This window comes from Protopterus annectens, chromosome 2.part0 (assembly GCF_019279795.1).
Source record: "Protopterus annectens isolate FY-2018-M chromosome 2.part0, PAN1.0, whole genome shotgun sequence".
NCBI lineage: Eukaryota > Metazoa > Chordata > Ceratodontiformes > Protopteridae > Protopterus > Protopterus annectens.
This window is the reverse complement of record NC_056728.1, coordinates 16,009,535-16,034,029: the sequence shown is the minus strand read 5'-3', so window position 1 is coordinate 16,034,029 and position 24,495 is coordinate 16,009,535.

Sequence of the window (24,495 nt, the reverse complement as noted above, 5' to 3'; positions counted from 1 at the left end):
CAGTTCACTTATTTTTTGTTTTTGTGATTTTCACAGTTGCTCAAAATTAGTTTTAGCTTGAATACACGTGTTTAGGTTTTTATGTGTACTTGAGCATTTAGTTTTGTGTACTTACTGATTGCGTGTTTTGAATAGTTTGTTTATTGAGAGTAGCAGATCCCGTAAATAACAGATATATGAGCACTCAACATGTCAAATGATCTTTGAGGAGACCCTCTTCAGTGGGTAGAATACTTGGGTACATCTTTTGTGTAATCTTTTACAATTTTTTTAAATCTTAAGCTCCAGTCATTGGAGCATGCATTTCTGAGAGTGTTAGGGTGCATCATTCCAAGACTTTGAACTTCTAAGGCAGTGGATAAACCAAAAAAGAGTGCAAAGGTCTCTTTCCAAGCCCCATACCAAATGAATTCTCATCAGCAGTTGCAGAAGAGCAGGAAGGGTTCCCCACTCAAGTAAAGGTTAGCTGCATACATTGTTTAGGCAGTCCAGATGTCAGTTTAACAGTTCACTTTATTCCCCTGTAGCTGTTGATATTGTAAATAATCATAGGCAGGTTCACATTTGTGGCTCAGTAGAAAACTGCATCATCAAATGCAATTAATTTTATTAGTTTAAAGGTCAGGTAGTCCCGACTGGCTACATCAGTTTTCTTTTTTAAGGTAGATAGTAGCACAAGTAATCAGTGTGCAGTGGATCAAATGGTACAGAAATGGCAACTGACAGGATTTAAACCCATTAATTCAGCTTCATTGTCCAGCATCCTAAGTGTTATGTTATACTGCCTTTGGTTGTTGAGCCAAGGCAGTACCAATAAGCTTGTCCATTCTCTTGGGTAAAATCTTTTTGGAAGTCTTCCTGCCTTAAAACAAAGATGAATTATTTTCTGAGTAAGGGGGTATTGGAGAGAGTACCAGACTCTATCCCTCCAAACAAAATGGTAAGGTCTGTTATATTGAAGATGTAAAGCAGTTTAGTGTGCAGTATTAAAAATGTTGACAGTTTAGTTCCTCCTACTTTTAACAAGGAAAAATAGTTTGCTGCACTGTACATAGAGGATGCATAGTTGCATCCTGTCATAGAGAATTGTTTGAGGTCATTGGCTGACTGAGGTCACCTGGACTACAGCTTAGACTAAGCACCTCATTGGTTCTTTTGAGATTTCTTTCTTAAAAGCTGTCTCAGGTTTCAACTTTCTGTTACCTAAGAAGTTAAGTTGTGAGTGTTTCTGCCATTTCACACTGAGCTAATCGAAGGAAGGACACTGAGCAAACTCCGAACTATAATATATAACATTAAGTATCCTGTTTTTTGCTTATTATGTTCTTTATTTCTTTGTTATTTATAGCACTTTGTGTACTGTGTATTTTTCTAGCTAGTTTCACTGTGTGTGAGGTATTAACTAGACAATGTCCACTTGTATTAAGCATCTGTTGGATTGTTTGTTTCTGATAACTTGTTGCAGTTAAACTCTTTTTTCTAGAGGCTCCTTTAGCTGTTTAAAACTTTCATTTAAAGGCTCACTGCTGCTTTTCATCTGTGAGAAACATGTCTACAGTTTGTTTCTAAGTAGTGGGGATATTTGTAGCATTTCCATATTCAGGCTTGTATTTGGGCCTAGTGTTTGTGGAGGCTGTGTGTCTGAGCACATATTCAGGGACATCTTGGTTTAGCCAAAGCCATCAGGCATTTCAGTGAGAGATAATTGTTTGAGGTCATTGGCTGACTGAGGTCACCTGGACTACAGCTTAGACTAAGCACCTCATTGGTTCTTTTGAGATTTCTTTCTTAAAAGCTGTCTCAAGTTTCAACTTTCTTTTACCAAAGAAGTTAAGTTGTGAGTGTTTCTGCCATTTCACACTGAGCTAATTGAAGGAAAGACACTGAGCAAACTCAGAACTATAAAATATAACATTAAGTATCCTGTTTTTTACTTATTTTGTTCTTTATTTCGTTGTTATTTATAGCACTTTGTGTACTGTGTATTTTTCTAGCTAGTTTCACTGTGTGTGAGGTATTAACTGGAAATTGTCCACTTTTATTAAGCATCTGTTGGGTTGTTTGTTTCTGATAACTTGTTGCAGTTAAACTCTTTTTTTCTAGAGGCTCCTTTAGCTGTTTAAAACTTTCATTTAAAGGCTCACTGCTGCTTTTCAGCTTTGAGAAACATTTCTGCAGTTTGTTTCCCACCCTTCCTCCCTGTTGGTATAGTGTTTTTATAGTTGGTGGCTTTGCAGTTGCCCACCCCTAGTGTAAATTTGATCTGGGACCCTCCTCCCAGTCTAGTGTCATTACCTCATTCTACCCAGTACAGGGAGAACATTTGAGAAGGCCAATCAGCTTAGTTTCTGCTACTCCTTTCTCTCTTTCCACTAAAAAAAAAAAACAAAACAAAAAAAAAAACTTTTTCTAAGCTTGTTTCCTGCTTTCCTGTGGGTAGTCTAGCCTGGATATAGATTTCCTGTGTCCAGGACTATTTGTAGGCTTCTAGGCCCCCAAGCCTTTCTGTGTTGGAGGGAAGCCTTCTAGCTTAATTTTGTTTCTTAGAACTAGCCAGTTTTTTGTTTCAGCACTTGTTCAGAACTTATTGTAAGTACTAAATAAGCTACAAATTACTACAGCACTCAACTTTCCTCACTGTCTAGAGGCAAACAGTTTCTAGTACTTAACAAATAAGCACATATCCAGGCATGTCTAAGGGTTAACCCCCCGGTGTTTTCTCCTGTCTACCTGATGAATCTGTGCATCTTGGGGCAATGCAGTAATTGCCTCATGTACACAGGCAACCCTCTCATCCTACCACCCAACACTACAACCTGTGAGAGATGCACTTATATAGCCAAACTGGAAGCAAAGCTCTCTTCACCCAAGACTGGACTAGACAGTCAAGAGGAGAAGGTAAACACTTGCACCACACCAGACTCAGCACATAGTCCCTCAAAACCTACACCACCAAAACACACACATAGAAACACAAAACACACACCTACATTCGTGGAGGCTCTCCGTAAAAACCTGCCCAAGCAACAGGGACCTCCAAAGCAGAAACACAAGCGACCTCCACCCCCCAACACATCCCAAATGACACATAGCCCACAAACTCAGTGTGCCACTCAACCACAGCCCATAAGGCATAACAACATACCCAACACTCTAGTCATAGGTGACTCTATAGTCAGGCACACAGATGTTCCACTCACCAGGCTAAACAAGGAGAAAGTTACTCTCAGCTGATGTCAGGTGCCAGGATCCGCAACATAATGCATGCACTCAGGTCACTCCACAACAAGTACAAATATGACTCTGTCATTGTCCATGTTGGTGTGAATGACCTGAGATGTACCTCCTTGTACTACATGAAAAAGGACATGGAGGAGCTGTCCGATCTTGTAGTCCAGGCAGGTTTGACCCTAGCCCTTAGTAGTATCCTGCCATCACCCAGAATGATACCACAGTACAAGGACAAAATGATTGACTTCAACAATTGGCTAAGCTTCTTGTGTCATTCTAAGGGGATCCAGTACCTGTCTGCCTGGGATGACATGATCGACAAGCCACGATGCTTTGCCAGAGATGGCCTGCACCTGTCGCCCCTGGGGTTCCGGATACTGGCTAAGGCTCTAGCCACCCCTATAGTGCCTTTTTTAGGCAAGGTTCAAATGACAAATGCACCACCCTAACAGGTACAGGCAAGAAGACTCTGAGGGTATTGTTACTCAATGCTAGAAGTCTAAACCTCAAAATGCACTCTCTCGAGGCACTCCTTAAAATGGAGAACATCGACATCTGTGCAGTGACAGAGACCTGGTTCAAGGCTCCAGAGAGTACCCCTGCATTACCAGGCTATAATTCATACAACACCTTTCGGCCACCTAACCTGGACCGAAACACTAAAGGACGAGGCGTGTCCATATTCATTAAGGAAATCCACACCTCCAGGCTAGTTGCTCAGCATAATGCATCCGAGATTATCCAAGTACAACTAACTCTGGGAAGACCGCAATCCAAATTGTAGCTTGCTACAGATCCCCCACCATGTTCCAGGATTCCCACTCCTCATTTCTTAATGCGTTGGAAAATATTAGGGTACAACCTAACACCCTAATAATGGGCAATTTCAACTACCCTACCATTAACTGGGAAAACTACTCATGTACCAACTCTTGTGCTCAACGTTTTCTGGAATTCATAAATTCCAATGCCATGGATCAACTTATCCACACCCCCACCAGGGGCAGCAATATCCTAGACCTGGTTATTACCAACATGGGCTCTACACCAGAGGTCAATTCCTTGTTGGTCAGATCCGACCATAAGCTAATCACCCTAGACATCCACATCCCTCCCCCACCCCCCATTAGGGAAACCACAGTAAAGAATTTCTCCAAAGCCAACTTCACGCTTCTTAAGACAGAAGTGGCAAACTTCACGACACCCATGCTGACGGACAATAGAGGTATGACTGCTGAATCCTACACAAATGCACTTTATAAGCACTTACATGAGTGCATGGATCGTGCAATCCCTAACAGAACCAAGATGCTATCCTCCAAAAAAAGGAAGCCAATCTGGTGGTCCCCTGTCATAAACAAACTCTACAACAGAAGGAAGAAACTGTTGCAAAAAGAGTAAAATCCCATGATTGGAGAAACTCCCTGGTCAGCTTCAGTAAGAAGCTGAGATCCCTCATAAAATCCTCCAAAGCTAGTTATGAAAACAAAATTGCCACTGACTCTAAAGACAGCCACAAAGCATTCTATAGCTATGTCAAGAATCTCAATGGCAACACTCAGATCTGCTCTGATTTACAGCACAATGGCACTAAATATACAGAACCAACGGATATTGCCAACATCCTGGCAGATAGGTTCAGTGCTAACTTTACCCCTCTGTCATCCCCTAAAGGGCCCATCTCTATACCAGAAGAATGCAAAGTTCATGTAATCACGGCTGCAAAGGTAAAAAACACACTATCCAAAGCCAAGAACACAGCATCCATGGGACTTGACAACATCCCAGGCTCTGTACTACATGAACTACAGAACGAACTGGCACCACACCTAAGTACCATGTTCAATCATAGCCTCACCTCAGGCTATGTGCCCACTGAGTGGCGCACAGCGAAAGTTACCCCACTCCACAAAGGAGAAGCCACTACAGACCCTGGAAACTACCGCCCCATTAGCCTAATGAGCCTGGTCTGCAAGGCTATGGAGCGTATCATCATGGAACTTATAAACAATGACACTGGTAATCTCCAAACTCAGGACCCCACCCAGTTTGGGTTTGTAAAAGGCAGATCATGTCTCCTAAACCTGATAGACTTCTTTGAAGCAGTCACTAAAGCTGTAGATGAGGGTAAGGTGGTTCACACAGCCTATCTAGATCTCGCCAAGGCTTTTGACACCATCCCCCACTCTGGAATTATAGATAAACTCACTAAACTAGGTATAAATCCCTGTGTCACAAGATGGGTTGCCAATTGGCTCACTGACAGAACCCACACTGTGAAAGTAGCAGACTCCAAATCCAGCTTCAGACCAGTGACAAGTGGAGTACCACAGGGTTCAGTCCTGGGTCCTCTCCTGTTTGGTATCTACTTCTCTGAAGTACAGGCCAACACAGAAGGTCTTTGGCTAACGAAGTTCACAGATGACTGCAAACTAGGAGCCATAATCAAAACCCCAAAAGATGTGGACATCCTACAAAAGGGCATTTTTGAGACAGATGCCTGGTGTCAAAGCCATGGCCTCAAGCTCAATGCCAAAAAGTGCATTGTCATTCCTTTTGGTAAAAACTCAGTACCCATGAACTACCACATAGGTGGTAGTCTACTTAACACCAAAAGTGTGATAAGAGACCTTGGGACACAGGTGGACAGTAATCTCTCCTTTGATAATCACATTGCCAAAGTTGTCAGGAAATCCTTCTGTGTGGCACACCTCATCACAAAAGGTTTCTATCCAGGAAAAAAGAGGTCATTGTTCCCCTCTACTCGTCACTCATTAGACCCATTATAGAGTACAATGCCCCTTTTGGTATGTACCTCACAAGACATCTACAACAACTGGAAAGGCCACAGAAATATCTCACAAAGAGGATTACCAGTCTCAAAGAGATGCCCTATGCAGACCGTCTCAAAATCTGCAGCTTTACTCCGTTGCATATCGCCTACTCAGAGGCGATCTCTGCCTAACACACAAAGCTATGTCAAACCCAGAGCTTTTAGACATGCTCCACTTAAAGAAATCCCAATCCCTATGCGTTACACGCTCTAGGGACCTAAACCTCGTCACCACAATAAACAGAACATGCTGGAGGGATAGATTCCTGTCCCAGAGACTTCCCATACTCTGGAACAAACTACCTATCTATATCAAACAAAGCTCCTCATTAGCACTCTTCAAGAAAAATCTTGATGATTGGATGGGAGATAGGAAATTCACCCCGGGGATCACTTCTGTGGCTCTGCTCGACAGTTGCACAGGAAAATAATTTTCTTGGGTGGCGAATGCCAGGGTACCTTTGGGTAGGCTTATATAGGCCCTAGGGCCAATAGCCTAGTACCTACATATGAACCTATGAACCTGTGTTGCACGTCAGCATATCTTGGCATTGACCTTAGGCCTGGATGGTTTTCAGCTTGTTGCTTTCAGTTATCCTCTGCACTAGCATAGTACCAGCATATTTTTCTGTACCAAGGAAGTATTCTTCATGTAGAGCTTACTTTTGGTAGCCCTTTCACAGCAATAGCTTATGCCCTGAATGTTTGCATCCTGCTCCTCTTTTAGCAGTTCCTGATGACAGCACAGTCATACAGTTGCTACAGACTACATAACAAGAGTTCCTTCTTGGGGCTGCCTTTAGCTAAAAGACATGTAAGGTGGAATGGTGTTTGCAGTTGCAGCAGTGTTTCCTTTAACCTGATGTCACATGAAAGTATCTTTGTGTGCCCTCTGTTCCCAGTGGAGTCAAAGTTATAAAAGTTTGGAAAACACGATGATAAGGTCCATAGGTTCATATGTGTGTACTAGGCTAATGGCTCTGGAGCCTTCACAAGCCTAGGCCTTAGGATTACCCTGACATCATGCCACCCAACCCTAGTTCCTAGTGCCTGTGTTGAGTAGAGCCACTGGAGTGATCCTGGAGAATTTTCTATTTCCCATCCACTCATCAAGATTTCTCTTGAAGAAGGCCAGTGAGGTGCTCTGATTGACATGTATGGGAAGTCTATTCCATAGCATGGGCAGTCTCTGGGTTATGAACCTGTCCCTCCTGCATGTTATGTTAATTGTGGTAATGAGGTTGTGGTCTCTGGAGCATGTGGTGCGGAGGGATTGGCATTTCTTTAGATGTAGCATTTCTAACAGAGCTGGGTCAAACATGGCTTTGTAACTCAAGCAGAGATTGCCTCTAAGTAGGTGATATGAGACAGAGAATAGTTGGAGGTTTTTGAGTCTGTCCATAAAGGACAGATGTTTAAGGCCTAGGATCCTCTTTGTGAGGTAATTTTGTGGCCTCTCCAGTTGTTGCAGGTGTCTAGTGAGGTACATGCCAAATGGGGCGTTGTACTTGATGACTGGCCTAATGAGGGAAGAGTAGAGGGAGACAATGACCTCTTTCTTCCTGGATGCAAAACCCTTAGTAATGAGATGTGCCACATAGAAAGACTTTCTGACCACAGTGGCAATGTGGTGGTCAAAATAGAGGTTGCTGTCAACCTGTGTTCCCAGATCTCTTATAACACCTCCTGCGTTCAGTGGATTACCATCAATGTGGTAATTCAAAGGAACCGGGTTTTTCCCAAAGGGGATGAAGACACATTTTTTGGCTTTATGCTTAAGGCCATGGTTCTGACACTAGTCGTTGGTGTCATTGAGGCCTTTCTGTAGGATGTCAACATCACTTGGGGAGTTAATAATAGCTCCCAACTTGCAATCATCTGTGAACTTTGTCAGCCAGAGTCCCTTCATATTGGCCTGGACTTCAGAGAAGTAGATACCAAACAGGAGAGGACTCAGGACCAAACCCTGTGGGACTCCACTCGTGACTGGTCGGCAGTCTGACTTGGAGTCAGCTACTTTCACACTAATGGGTTCTATCTGTGAGCCAGTTTGCAACCCACCTAGTGATATTGGGGTTGATGCCTAGCTTAGTAAGTTTTTCTATGATTCATGAGTAGGGAATGGTATCAAAGGCCTTGGCCAGATTAAGGTTGGCTGTATGAACCACCTTACCTTCATCCACAGCTCTGGTGACTGACTCAAAGAAGTCAACCAAATTGAGCAGGCATGATGTACCCTTCACAAAACCAAACTGTGTAGGATCCAGAGTTTTGAGATTCCCTATATCCTTGTTTATTAGGTCCATGATGATGCATTCCATAGCTTTGCATATCAGACTCATCAGGCTAATCGGGTGGTAGTTCCCGGGGTCTGTAGTCACTCCTCTTTTGTGGAGAGGGATGACTGTAGCAGTGCTCCATTCGGTAGAGACAAAGCCTGAGGTGAGGCTGTGATTGAACAGGGCACACAGGTGAGGTGCCAGTTCACTCTGTAGTTCATGTAGAACACAGCCAGGGATACTATCAGGTCCCATAGAAGCTGTATTCTTGGCCTTGGACAGTGCTGTTTTAATCTGTGCAGCAGTAATACTGGGTGCCTGCCAATCTACTGGTATTGTGATTGGTCTGGTGGGGGAGAGGGGTAAAGTTAGCACTGAATCTGTTCGCCTGTATATTTGCAATATCTGTTGGCTCTGTATAGGGGATACCATTGTGCAGTATCTCAGAGCAAATCTGGGTATTGCCATGGAGATTCTTTACATAACTATAGAAGGCCTTGTTGTCTTTACTATCTGCTGCAATTCTGTTTTCATAGCTAGCTTTAGAGGATTTGATGAGGGATCTTAACCTTTTGCTGAGGCTGATAAGGGAGTTTTTCCAGTCTTGGGACTTCACCTTATTCCGCATCAGTTTCCTCCTTCTGTTATCGAGTTTGTTTCTGGCAGGAAACCACCAGATTGGCTTCCTTTTTTTTTTTTGAGGAGAGCATCTTAGTTCTATTGGGTATGGCGAGATCCATGCATTTGTGTACGTGTTCGTACAGTGCATTGGTGTATGATATGGTGGTCATGCAACTATTCTCCATTAGCATGGGTGCTGTGAAGTTAGACACTTCTGCTTTTATTAGCCCAAAGTTAGCTTTGGAGAAGTTTTTCATGGTGGTTACCTTTGTTGGGGGGGTGGGAGCGATGTGGAGTTCCACGGTGATTAGCTTGTGATTGGATCTAACCAGGGAGGAGTTGACTATTGGTGTAGAGCAACAGTCGCCCATGTTAATAATGACCAGGTCAAGGATGTTGCTACCTCTAGTGGAGGTAAGAACGAGTTGGTCCAGGGCATTGGAATTAATGAATTCCAGAAAGCGTTGGGCAGGTGTATTTGTACATGAGTAGTTTTCCCAGTTAATGGAGGGGTAGTTGAAGTCGCCCAGTATGAGTGTGTTAGGTTGGACTCTAATATTCTCCAGGGTGCTTAGGAATGTGGAATGTGAATCTTGGGAACATGGTTGGGGACCTGTAGCAGGATACGACCTGAATCTCTGTCTTACCCAATGTTAGCTGCACTTGAAGTGTCTCAGATGCGTTATATTGGGCTACCAGTCTGGAGGTGTGCGTCCATGAGCTCATCTGCCCAGTATGAGTAGAGGGTTCACATTTTCCTATGGAACTCCAATTGAGATGGTGACTGCAGACACCTTTCAATTTAGTTGGATTGCTTTTCACAAAGACATAATAACTAAGACTTGGTCTCATCTATGTAGTCAATTTCACAGCAGTATGCTAGGCACGAGGTAGCACTTTATGCCTTTTAAACCTATAAGAAACATCAGTTTGCTGGTAATACTTTGAATGCAACAGTATAGCTGTAATCCTCTGTCAGTGAAGGTCTCTTTTTCTGTAATCTATAAAGCTGCAAATCTCAGATTGGGAGTTGACAAGCATTTCTTCATTAAATAACAAGCAACATTGACCAAGCCTCACTTTAAATAGGAAATGTTGGAGCATTTCATTCCAGAAATCTTCTGTCTGTAGGGATTTCTGGATCTGGATCTGTTTGCAATATCCCTAAGTTCTAAACTACCAAGCTTTGTTCTTTTGTACCAGAGCCTGTAGTCTGTTTGTATGCATTCACCTTATCATGGAAATGGAGACCAAGCTGAATAACAATCTCAACTGGTATGTCCTTGTTATTTAAATATTCCATGAGCAGAGGGGAATCTTGTATGCTAGTCTTCTTAGTAGCCTCTCTTGACCCAGTTCTGGGGAAACGTTCTTAAGTGTGTATGATTAAAAGAATAAACATTGCCACTCTTCCAAAAAAAGAACGCCCAACACACCAGTTCAGTAGTTCTTTTATGCCGTCTGTAGCATCAGCTGAAAAGGAGATAACACCATCTCTGCCGAACTGGTAATTGGTTGTCATGCAGAACCCATAATGGTAAGGTCAGGGATATGTACTCTAGATAGAAAAATGTCACTTGTGATTTCCCATGAGGCTGTGTTCCAGGTTGCCTCCTCTTTGGTATATATTTCTGTGACATAAAACCAGTATCAAAGGAGTTTGGCTAACAGAGTTTGCTGCTGATTAAAAACTAGGGGCAGTTATCAAATCCCATTCTGATACTCAAATTATACAGCAAGGCCTGTAACAAACAAATGCTTGGTCTGTTAATCATGGACTTATCCTTAAGACCAAAAATGCAGCATAGTTTCCTTTGTAAGTGTAGCATCACTACTGCTTACCATATCAATAACATTCCACTTAAGTTTGTCATTGTCCTCAGGTACTTGGGTACAAATAGTGATAAAGGATTCTCCTTTGACTCCCTTGCCTCTTTGAAGGTTAGAAAATCCTTTTACCTTTCACACCTTATTTTTCAAGGGATTCCTTCAAGGTCCAAAGAAGTTTTAGTCTCACTTTATTTATCCCTTATTAGTCCCATCATTGAATGTAATGTACCCTTCCTCATTACCTCACCAAATACCTAAACCAGCTTGAGAGACCTCAATGTTTCCACCAAAAAAAGGTCTCTGGTCTCAGTACCCCTAGTTATCCTGATAGGCTAACAGCTCTGTCAGTCTACTCAGTGTCATACAGGTTCCAGTGGGTGATCGCTGCTTAACTTTCTATCCAATGAATAACCCAGCACTCTTTGAACTCAATCAGCTAAGTAAAACGAGTGGTAAAACAACCACTCATTCTGGAGACCTAAACGTACACTATTACATCAACAAGACCAGTTGACGTGACAGATACATATTCCATTTGTGGAAGAGGGTGCTCTTACTTATTAGCAAACTTTAAAACCATTCTGGATGACTGGTTGGGTGATGACAATTTTTTGCTAGGAATATGTGGAGAAAGTCTGTTTAATGGGGAACAATGCTAGTTTTCCACCAGTACTGGGTAAGGTGGCTAAGTTTCTCGATGGTCCCCTTTGGCCATAAACTTAGTAAGAACTTATAAACCTATTGGTTTAATATTTTACAAGGGAAATTACTTCTTTTTTCAGCTTGGATAGTACTGTTTTCATCATTCTGTCCAATCAAAAGCAGAAATAAATTACCGAGATGGACACTGCTTGTGCATTTTTTGCCTGAGGCTGGATCATCAGTTTTGAAAAATTTTTTTCCAAGAAGCTTGTGTTGCATTCTGCATGTTGTTTTTATAGTCCTTTTCTCCTAGTTATTTACTTTGCTTCCAAGCATGAATTTTCTGGACTGCTCTTGGATGTTCTGTGAGTGACGTGAGACTCATTGATTATCTGATATTCTGATTTATGTCTCTTTGCCTGGTAATTCTTGCCATAGTTTGATGAGATATTGAGGTGAGCTGATCAGGTTTGCTGATCTGATTCAGTGATCCAGCTTTGCGGATATTCCAGTAATCCATCTCTATGGTGAATGGGAAGCTTCTGTTAGAGGTCTTTTTGAAGCCTTGGATGAAAGCATTGCTGTTGGGTAGACTATTTTTCTGCAGACAAAAGATCTATTACATTTACTCAGCTACTTGAAACACTCAGAGGCATTCTTCCCACTAGGAAAGCGTAACAAGGGGCTTTACCTTCAGGTTCTTCTGTCAGAAAAGCACAGCTGTGCAAGACTTCATAACATTAAATGACTGACGTTTCTGTCTATTCACATTAACTGATCAGTATATAGGGCTTGTGAGGGCCTCATACACCAACAAATCTTTTTCTGTTGGCAGTGATGGACAATAACATAGCCCTGAGCTCTGAATAGCTGTACATACACACACACACACACACACACACACACACACACACACACACAAAGCCAAAGTGTTATGAAACAACCCAAATAAGTTATGCAACAGACGTAAATAGCTGCTCATTACCATTTCCCAGACAACTGGTATATGAGGAAGTTGCCTTCTCCTGGCAAACACCATGGTATTATGGTGCATGACAAACCTCCATGCCTAATACAAACAAACAGCATAAGTAATGCCAGAGTACAGGCAACCCACACAAACACGCAACCCAATTTAGGACTTGTTTCAGGTGGAGGATCATAAATTAGGTAAAGGAATGTAAGGATGTAGTCCTCAGTGATACATCTCAGGCATCATACTTTGTCAACATTCTCATTAGGACCTCTTTCTGTCAGAAGGCTAATGTGCTTCATTATCCTAGTGGTGAATTATAAGCTTGCCAAGGTAGAGGGCCAGCATTCAACAAATACATATCTCAACACATCACTGGAACTAACGATGCTGACAGTGTTGTAAACAAACCAAATGTAAAGGCTGAAGGAGGGTGCAATCCTCCTGTGAAGACATGAATACTTCAATTGTCTACTGTTGTGATGAGTACCATACACAACTGTCCCAGGACATTTCATTACTCCTATTTTTGCATGAAGTGGTTGTGTAGACTTACCACCCAGATATTGGGTGGAGGTCCCAATTTGTGTACCTTGGATAACAGCTGTACAAAACCACTGCTGGGTTAGGAAATTATATTCAAGTTGTTTGCAGTGCTTAGTAAACACTGAGGACCAGATATTAACCTCACAAGTGGCAATATAATCCACTCTTCGGAAAAAGAGTAGAAGTCATGATAAATTTATCAGTAATCTCCATATTAATGGATGTGTTATTAACGGGGTTAACCCTTTATTATCTAACCACATATTCAGGATCACCATCTAAATAAAAAATTATTTATAGTAGAGTTCCTCTAGGTACTTTTGGGTCAACGTCTCTATTACCCGTTTTTCTATAGACTTCTCATAAATGAGTGCTGGTTATTTATGTTTTCCAGTAGTAAACTGGGCACTTTAACACACAGTTATTAAGATTTTAAAGAGTCACTAATCAAAAGTTAAAATCCTTAATATATGACATGACAGTAATATACCCAGGAATAACCCAAGTTTAGACATCAGTTATGGAGTTTGGTTCTAGAAGTACTTGGCAGTCTTTATACTTAGTAGTCTGCAGGAATATTTTCCCTGACATCAAGGACTTGGGAATTATAATTAAAAAAATTATTAACTTTGATTACAATTCTTCATGTGGAACCAAAAGAGCTTAGTCTGTATCACACATGAATTTCAGGCCTATTATGTGTAGGATTAAGAAAGGATAGTACTCTTGTATCAGCTTTCATAACACCATTACTGGAATGCAGTAACATGTTTGTTAATACGAGACAAATTATCTAAGTTTGGAAAGTCTGCAAAAGCACTTTGTTAAACGTATTTAAAGTATGGAAAGACCTAAGTATGAAGATAGGTTGAATCAGAAAGATTCCTAAGAGGTGGATAATGTGAACGTTTAATGACATTTAAAGACATTATTAAACTTCTCATATTACATCATTAAAAATATCTACCTGCTGCTAGGTTACATGATAAGAGGTCTATTATTACTAACTACCAAGAAGTATTGCTCTCAAAGACCTTCTGCGTTAGCCTGTACTTCAGAGAAGTAAATACCAAACAGGAGAGGACCCAGGACTGAACCCTGTGGTACTCCACTTGTCACTGGTCTGAAGCTGGATTTGGAGATGGAATTATTTATTTTTAACCATTTGCTACAATATGTATCATGTTAACTCAAATAATGTTTGTATTGTCACAATTTACCTGCACTTAATTTGAGAATACAAACAACAGAAAATTGCCAGTTTCATATGTCGAGGGTGGTGCAGTGGGGTGTGTGGTATTTAATCTGAGATTATATATTTTGAATACTGTAGTTTGTTTTCTGTACCTTGTGTTTTGCTTGCATTCTGTTTTAACAGCATATTAAAACTTCAAAAGAGACCACAGCTCTCTCTGTTCTGAGTCAGGCAGAATTTTTTCCCACCATCCCTCCCATTTAAGTTGTCTTGTTAAATACCACCATCTTTCTAGTTGCCAGCCTCTTATGTTAATCTGACCATATATCTCATTTCTCTCTACTTTCACTGGCTTATGTGAGTAATCACAAAATCATCATTTTTGAAATCCCACCCCTTCAATTATTTAAATTTATTGGCCATCCTACAGTATTTCATAGTACCAAAATACAAAAGTGACCACTCCTTTCAATCCATCTTGCTGTTTTAAAAATAGTAACTCTCCACTAAACCTTAACTTTTAAACAGGTAAAACTCAAGTTACCTACTTTCACATCTAAATTCTCTAGTGCACACTGCAGAGTGCATTCTTTTCAATCTTACCTTTAAGCATCCCTGTGACTAGCACTTTCTCTAATACCTGCTGGAAAGCACTAGGAAGCCTTAAACTCATACAAACACTGAACTCTCCTTGTTAACAAGGAGAAATTAATAGTAGGCACTAAACAGCCTATAATTGCAAAGTACCTTGCTAAGGAAACAGCTCCTATACTTTACAAAGAAAAAAAAAGCCCCAAACCAGGCATGTCCAAGGGTCAGCTTCGGTGATTTCTCCTGTCCACCTGGTGAATCTGGGCATACTGGGGCAATGCAGCAATTGCCTCATGTACACAGACAACCCTCTCCTCCTACCACCCAACACTACAACCTGTGAGAGATGCACTTACATAGCCAAAATGGAAGCAAAGCTCTCTCCACCCAAGATTGTGCTAAACAGTTAAGAGGAGAAGGTTAACACCCACACTACACCTCAAGCAACACATAGCCCTTCTAAACCCGCACCATCAACACCCACATATAGCAACACTAAATCCACATATGCAGAGGCCCTTAACTGTAACCTGCCCAAGCAACAAAGACCTCTGAAGCTGAAAGCAAACAAACACCAATCACAACCAATGTGTCACATAGTTCACAACACCAGTGTGCCACCCAGCAACAGCCCCTAAGGCAAGACAATGTACCTAACACTTTAGTCATAGGTGACTCTATAGTCCGCACACTGATGTCCCTCTCACCAGGTTGAATAAGGAGAAAATTACAGTCAGCTGCCTGTCGGGTGCCAGGATCCGCCACATAACGCATGCACTCAAGTCACTCCACAACAAGTACAAATATGACTCTGTCATTGTCCATGTTGGAGTGAATGACTTGAGACGTACCTCCCTGGACTACATGAAAAGAGACATGGAAGAGCTCTCGGATCATGTGGCCCAGGCAGGTAAGACCCTAGCCCTGAGTAGTATCCTGCCTTCACCCAGAATTAAACCACAATATAAGGATAAAATGATTGACTTCAACAATTGGCTAAGCTTATGGTGTCATTCAAAGGGGATCCAGTATCTGTCTGCCTGGGATGACATGATTGACAGACCACGATGCTTTGCCAGAGATGGTCTGCACCTGTCGCCCCTGGGATTCAGGTTACTGGCTAAGGCTCTTGCCACCCCTATAGTGCCTTTTTAGGCAAACTTCAAAGGACAAAACCACCACCGTAACAGGTACAAGCATGCAAAATCTGAAGGTAATGCTACTCAATGCTAGAAGTCTAAACCTCAAAATGCACTCTCTCGAGACACTCCTAAAAATGGAGAACATTGATATCTGTGCAGTAACTGAGACCTGGTTCAAGGCTCCAGAGAGCACCCCTGCAATACCAGGCTACAACTCTTACCACACTTTTCAGCCACCAAACCAGGACCGAAACACTAAAGGTGGAGGAGTGTCAATATTCACCAAGGATATTCACACCACCAGGCTAGTTGGCCAACACAATGTGTCTGAAATTCTCCAAGTGCAACTAACACTAGGTAAGACTGCAATCCAAATTGTAGCTTGCTACAGATCCCCCACCATACCCCAAGATTCTCACTACACCTTTCTAAACATACTGGAAAATATTAAGATAGAACCAAACACCCTAATACTGGGTGATTTTAACTACCCTGCCATTAACTGGGAAAACTACTCATGTCCCAACACCTTTTAGCGGTTCTTGGAATTCATAAATTCCAATGCCCTGGATCAACTAATCCATAGTCCCACCAGGCCTCCAATATCCTAGACCTGGTCATTACCAACATGGGAAATCAATGCTCCATACCTATGGTCACCCCTTCGTTAGTCAGGTCTGACCATAAGCTAATCACCCTTAACATCCACATCCCACCCCACCCCCAGTAAAGAAACCACCATAAAAACTTCTCCAAAGCCAACTTCATGCTACTCAAGTCAGAAGTGACAAACTTCATGACACCCATGCAGACGGGAACTGAAAGTTCAACTGCTGAATCCTACACTGAGGCACTGTACGAGCACATCCATTCATGCATGAATCGTGCCATCCCAAATAGAACCAAAATGCTCTCATCCAAAAAAGGAAGCCAATCTGGTGGTCCCCTGCCATAAACAAACTTTACAACAAAAGGAAGAAACTTTTGCAGAAAAGAGGAAAATCCCAGGATGCAAAAACTCCCTTACTAGCCTCAGTAAGAAACTGAGATGCCTCATAAAATCCTCCAAAGCTAGCTATGAAAATAAAATTGCCAAAGATTCCAAAGACAACCACAAAGCATTCTATAACTATGTCAAGAATCTAAATGGCAATGCTCAGATCTGCTCTGAGCTAAAACAGAATGGCATTAAATATACTGATCCGAAGGATATTGCCAATATCCTGGCAGATCGATTCAGTGCCAACTTCACCCCCTCTCACCCCTAAATGGCCCATCTCAATACCGGAAGATTGCCAAATTCCAGTAATAACGGCCACACAGGTACAAAATGCACTCTCTAAAGCCAAGAATACAGCATCCATGGGACCAGATGACATCCCGGGCTGTGTACTACATGAACTACAATATGAACTGGCACCTCACCTAAGTGTCATGTTTAATCATAGCCTCAACTCAGGTTTCGTGCCCACTGAGTGGCGCAGAGCTGCAGTTATCCCAATCCACAAGGGGATCCACCTTGGATCCCGGAAACTACCGTCCCATCAGTCTGACAAGCCTTATCTGCAAGGCCATGGAGCATATTATCATGGAACTTATAAACAAAGACATTGGCAACCTTCAAACACTGGACCCCACCCAGTTTGGGTTTGTGAAGGGCCGATCTTGTCTCCTGAACCTGATTGACTTCTTTGAATCAGTCTCCAGAGCCATGGACAAGGGTAAGGTGGTCCACACAGCCTATCTAGACCTTGCCAAGGCCTTTGACACCATCCCCCACTCTGGAATCATAGATAAACTTACTAAGTTGTGCATTAATCCCTATGTCACCCAATGGGTTGCTAAATGGCTTACTGATAGAACCCACACTGTAAAAGTAGCCGACTCCAAATCCAGCTCCAGACAAGTGACAAGTGGAGTACCTCAGGGTTCAGTCCTGGGGCCGCTCTTGTTTGGCATCTACTTCTCTGAAGTACAGGTCAACACTAAGGGACTCTGGCTAACAGAGGACTGCAAACTGGGAGCCATTATTGAATCCCTAAATGATGTGGATACTCTACAAAAGGGCCTTACAGAAACAGATGCTTGGTGCCAAAGCCATGCGCTCAAGCTCAATGCCAAGAAATGTATTGTTATCCCCTTTGGGAAAAAACATGTACCGGTGAATTACCACATAGGTGGCAGTACACTAAACATCAAGAGTGTGATAATAGGCTTAGGGACACAGGTGGACAGTGGTCTCACCTTCGATAACCACATCACCACAACAGTCAGGAAATCCTTCTATGTGGCACACCTCATCACGAAGGGCTTTTCATCCAGAAAATAGGAGGTCATTGTCCCACTGTACTCATCCCTCATTAGACCCATTATAGAATACAATGCCCCATTTGGTATGTACCTCTCAAGACATCTGCAACAACTGAAAAGGCCTCAGAAATACCTCACTAAAAGAATCACAGGCCTAAATCAGATGCCCTACACTGACCGCCTTAAAAAACTCCAGCTATACTCTGTCACATATAGTCTACTCAGAGGCGATCTCTGCTTAACATACAAGGCCATGTCAAACCCAGAGCTGTTGGACATGCTACACTTAAAGAAATCCCAATCCCTCAGAGCTAAACGCTCCAGGGATCTAAACCTTGTCATCACAATAAACAAAACATGCTGGAGGGATAGGTTCCTGACCCAGAGACTCCCCAGACTCTGGAATAGATTGCCCATACATGTCAAGCAGAGTGCCTCTTTGGACCTCTTCAAGAGGAACCTTGATGATTGGATGGGAGAAAGGAAATTCACCCCAGGGATCACGTCAGTCACCCTGCTAGACAGGGGTCCAGGAAAGTAAATAATGTGGGAAGAAATAGCCAGGGAATTGTTATGGCTAGGCTTGTATAGGCCCTAGGGCTGATAGCCTAGTACCAACCTATGAACCTATGAAATGCCAAAATAATGTTTTATACTTAACTGTTTTCCCATGCACCCCTCTCAGGTGCAGCCATCTTCAAAACAGCACATTTAACTCATAAAATCTTGCACAATTCTGAGTGTTTGTAGATGGCATTGTTGACATTTTTCTTAGAAACATCATAACAGTGCTCATAAATTCTCATGTAATGTCCTTTCTGTTTTGCCTACATTAAAGCAAGGACAGTTGAATATATAACAATATATATATATATATATATATATATATATATATATATATATATATATATATATATATACCAAATTTTCACTGTTACAATTTCCATTCAGAAGTGTAATAATATTGACATTTGGGTTCTCCAAAACTATTCTGTCACCTAGTAAAATATTTGAATGGTGATGGACTGTGATAGTTCATTAACCTCCTTTCTCAAAAGGCGCTTTTCCAACTTGTGTTTTACATTACTTATGGTTATGTATACAAAACAGGGGGTTTGCCTGCAATTTTGTGAACAACCTCATTTGCCATAAAAATCACCCAGTTGATGTTCTTCGTGTTTCACTGTTGCAGTCATCACACTTGGGTTATCTGCCTTCAGGTAGCCCTCAGTTGGCCGGAATACCAGAGTCTTGGGATTTCTGTGTCGGATGCTGTCGCTTCTTCCATGATGACAGGTCATCAGGGGTATAAAACAGGCAGCCGATGCCATTACATCAGTCTTTCTTGCTGAAGAGGAGCCCGAAGCAGAAGCAGTTCGCAAGTGCCAGTTGGCCACTAACCTGAAATATTCATTTTTCGAGTTTCAAACCTGAAGTCTTCTAAAGCTAAGTACCCCATTGGGGATTCTTTTTTCTTGCTCTAACCAATGTCAGAAAAAGTTAACAATTGTCTTGCCTGCAGAAAGTAAATACCTCAGAGAGATTTTCATTCTTACTGTGTCATCTGTTTAGGTTCAGACCACGACATCCCTCGCTGTCGGTTTTCTGCCTTGTTTAACGCCAAAACCATTCATCGCCGGGCTATTTTTGTCGCTAAATTCTTTCGCTCTTGTTCTTCTTATTCTGAAATGGCTTCAGTAAGCCATTCAACTAATGATCTTCCAAAAAGCGCAAAGATAAAGACAGAGACAGACCGCATAGATCAAAAACTCCTGACAATGCTTCCGTTAAGCTAGTCGCCAGTCCGCCGGAACTCAGTGAGGTGCCTTTTCAGCTCCTGATACCTGCTTCTACAGATTTGCAGGCCTCTGCTGAGACCCAGTCGAAGTCCGGTATGCCACGAGATGCTTCTTCGACTATGGAACCTGCGGATGTCTCTAAAAAGAGACTCAGAGAATTTTTAGAGTTGCCTCAGCACAGGCCCCTAGCTATACCCACTGTCCTGGATGTTGTACATGATGTCTTTAGGGAATCCAGTCTTACTCCAGACACTTTACCACCAGCCCTTAGAAAACCTGACAGGTACTACAGAGTACCTAATTCTCTCTCCAAAGACCATTTCCCAGGGGCCTAAAGGTATTAAGGCTACTACAGCCAAAAACCCTACTCCTTCAGACAGATGGGGTAAGAAGGTATATATCTATGCAACTCTTGCCATCAGGGCATTAAATTGCCAGTTTCATATGTTGAAATACCAGCAACATATTATGGAACAAATTAAACATAAAATGGTGTTACTTCCAGATTGTGCAGAAAATAAATATTTACAAGAGTTAATGCATTCTGCAAGCCAAGTTAGTAAGCATACTTTGCAGTGTGGCTTTGATGCCCTAGAAGCATCTTGCAGGGCTGCAGTTACTGGATCTGTACTACGAAGGCATGCTTGGCTGAAGGAACAAACCTTGCCAGACCATGTCAAATCAAAATTACTGGACGGTCCTTTAAATCAGGACCATATGTTTGGCAGAAGAGGTTCTTAAAAAGATGGAAGAAAAAGCTAAATCGATGCAAACTGTTAAATAATTCTTACAAGTGCAGCCACTTAGATTCAGTAGGCATTGGCCTACAAAAAACTGGTCCTTTCCAGGCCCTTCCAGGCCTTCACAGTCCAAGCCCAGGGGAACCAAACCACCAAGACTACAGTCTCAGGGTATGCAGAGATCTAAATAATGGAGTGCTCCCACCTCAAAAACAGGTTGTGGTAAGCCACCCCTTTATGGTAAAAGTTCACAATGACTTGTCAATTATCCTTCCCAGACCTGCCCATCTACTTGCGCCCCTAGGAGGAAAACTTGCCCTTCATGCCAAAAACTGGATGTTCATTACTCAGGACCAGTGGATTCTAAACATTGTAACCCAGGGGTACAGATTCTACTTCCATTCCCTGCCTACCCAAAGCGGGTTTCCAGACCTTCCTCCAAACCAGTGGGCAGAGGTTCAAAAGCAAGTACATTCCCTGCTCCAATATCAGGGCTATTCAACCTGTTCCAGTAGAACAAAGGGGACAGGGTTTCTACTCCAGACTATTCCTGGTGCCCAGAAAAGAGGGCTGTTGGTGCTCAATCCTGGATCTATCAATTCTCAACACCTTTCTGGTGGTCCCAAAATTCAAAATGCTAACCCTGCAACAGCTTCTCCCTATGCTAGCCAAGGATGCCTGCCTAGTCACCTTAGACTTAAAATAAGCCTATCTGCATCCCCATAAGGGAGTCTTGCAGGAGTTATCTCCACTTCAGGGCAGGCTGTATGCACTATCAGTTCTCTGCACTTCCCTTTTGACTTATCTAGTGCTCCCAGAGTATTCACAAAGTGTCTGGCTCCAACCATTGCATACTGCAGGAAAAGAAATATCCAAATTTTCCCATACTTGGACGATTGCCTGATTCAGGCAGACAGTCAGAAATTACTACTTCAGCACCTGGAATTTGTAAAAAGACTCCTATCTTCATTGGGGTACACCATCAACGAAAAGAAATCACAACTGGTGCCCAGTCAAAAAATTGTATTCTAGGGAGCAAGCTTGAACACAACTTCCCAGATGGTCTTTCTCACTCAGGAAAAACAGATCTATTTGAACAACTACTTCAAACACATGGCCACCAAAACCCAGCTATCTGCAAGGAAAATACTGCAAGTCCTAGGGTTCATGGCCTCATGCAGTCTGCTAATTCCATATGCAAGACTGCATATGAGGAAACTTCAATGGTACTTAAAAAGTCTTTGGTGCCAACATTCTCAGGACCTGGAAACAGTCATCCCGATCATTCCTTGTCTAAGGGCCGAGTTCCTTTGGTGGGCAGAAGCATGCAACCACAACAAGGGACTGCCTTTCACTCAACCCCTCACCGCCCAAACCCTGACTACAGATGCATCAGACTATGCATGTGGGGCTCCCATGGCAGGCAAATGCATTCAGGGAAAGTGGACCCCAGGGCATATTCTCCTGCACATCAATCAAAAAGAGATGTTAGCTGTACAGTATGCTCTAACAGTCTTCAAACAGCTAATCCTTCCAGGACAGCTGTTGATAAAAACAGACAGCACCATAGTTATGTGGTCCATAAAGAAATAGGGGGGAACCTATTCTTACCCACTCTGCAGGTTAGCCAAAGCCCCGTGGAACACAGCCTTAAGCAACCAAGTGCATCTGCAAGCTCAGTTCCTGCCAGGCAAACAGAATTCACTGGCAGACAACTTAGGCAGAAATCTCCAGGACCCACATGAGTGGAAATTGGAGCCCAACACCTTCAACCTTCTAATCCAGAGTTGGACCTATTTGCCTCCCCTGAGAACCGCCAGTTGAGAAAATTTTGCACCAGAAATCCTCACAGCAGGGCCTGGAAGGTGGATGCCTTATCCTTCAAATGGGAAACCTCTCAATTTATGCCTTTCCCCCTCTGCCCCTCCTCTCAAAGGTACTACTCAAGATCAGGCAGGACAGGCCAAGGGAAATTCTTATTGTCCCTGATAGGCCACACCAGCACTGGTACCCACTCTTATGCAGTCTGACAACAGTGCCACTCTGGCACCTTCATCAGACTCTTTCCCTGCTGTCTCAGCAGGAGGGACAGATTTTGTATTCACAGGTGCAAACCCTAAACCTTGCAGCCTGGCTTATCCCCTGAATACTCCAACAGTAACCCTCAGCAAGCAGGTGCTGGACATCATTCTTGAGGCCAGAAGGCCTAGTACTAGAAAATGCTATGCTGAAAAGTGGAAAAGATATTGCCCTTGGACTCAGTCTCAAGGAAAGGACACAGCTGTGGCCTCCTTAACTCAAATCCTTGATTACCTAGCAGAGCTACTCCACAGAGGCCTATCCTTCTCCTCCATTAAGATTCATGCTTCTGCCATCTCAGCTCATTATAATACTGAGCCACCTCTATTCTCTCACCCTCTCATGAAACAGTTTCTGAGGGGGGCTAACAACTTAAGGCCCCCTAGGAGAGCACCCATCCCTGCCTGGGACCTTAACTTTGTACTGGAAAAGTTCATGCTCCCTCCTTTTGAACCTGCAGCTTCAGCAGAGTTAAAATTCCTCTCTTGGAAAACAGCCTTGCTTCTAGCCATCACTTCAGCTAGAAGAGTGTCTGAGTTACAGGCACTAATGGCTGTGGAATCCTTCATTATTTTCCATGCTGGCAGGGTTTCCCTTAGGACTAATCTGCCCTTTATGCCTAAGGTTGTCTCCAGTGTGGCTCTAAACCAATCCATCCATTTGCCAGCCTTCTTCCATAATCCTCAAAATAAAGGGGAGAGGATCCTGTACTCCTTGGATGTGCACAGGCAGCTCAGGTTCTACCTTCACAGGACTAAACCTTTCATAAAATCTGACCAACTGCTAGTCAGCTTTGCTACAGGGGCAGAGGGCAAGGCCATTTCAAAGCAAACCATTTCCAAATGGATAGCACACTGCATCAATTTCTGCTACAAGCACCATGGAAAACCTACCCCACATGGGGATCAGAACATATTCCATTAGGGCTACTTCCACCTCTGCAGCATTTCTCAGGGGAGTCCCTAGCAGGGACATTCTGGAAACTGCAACCTGGAGTTCTATACAAACCTTCATCAAGCATTACCACTTACCTATTTTCTCTAAATCCAGAGCTGGATTTGCTACAGCAGTCTTACAAGGCCTGCTAGCTAGCCCTAACTCCTCTTGAATGCCTCCACCCTTCTTCAGCTTTGGGAATCATCCCAAGTGTGATGTCGGCAACTGTGAAACACGAAGAACATAGTACAGCTATGTACACTTACCATAAATGTAGATGTTCGAGTGTATTCACTGTTCCAGTCCTGGTTTCCCTCCCTCCAGCCCCCTGCTTTTCTCTGTCCTTTCTACCTATCTTCTGTATGGCCATTTTTTATGGCAGGAGTATTTACTTTTTACTGGTGGTTTTCCACACCATATACTAGCTTCCTATTTGGGGGGCTTCTGACATCTGGGGCAAGAAAAACTTATGTAATGGCGTCGGCTGCCTGTTTTCTACCCCTGACGGCCTGACGTCATGGAAGAAGTGACAGCATCCGATGCAGAAATCCCAAGACTCTGGTATTCGGGTCGACTGAGGGCTACCCGCAGGCAGATAACCCAAGTGTATAAATGGGAGCGCTTTATAATCTCGAAATACTGAAATGTCGAATTTCAGTATTTCGAGACTATCATGCCGAATGTTTACAATAGCGAAAGTTCATAATCGCAAATTCGAATATCTCAAATTTGCAGTTATGACCTTACG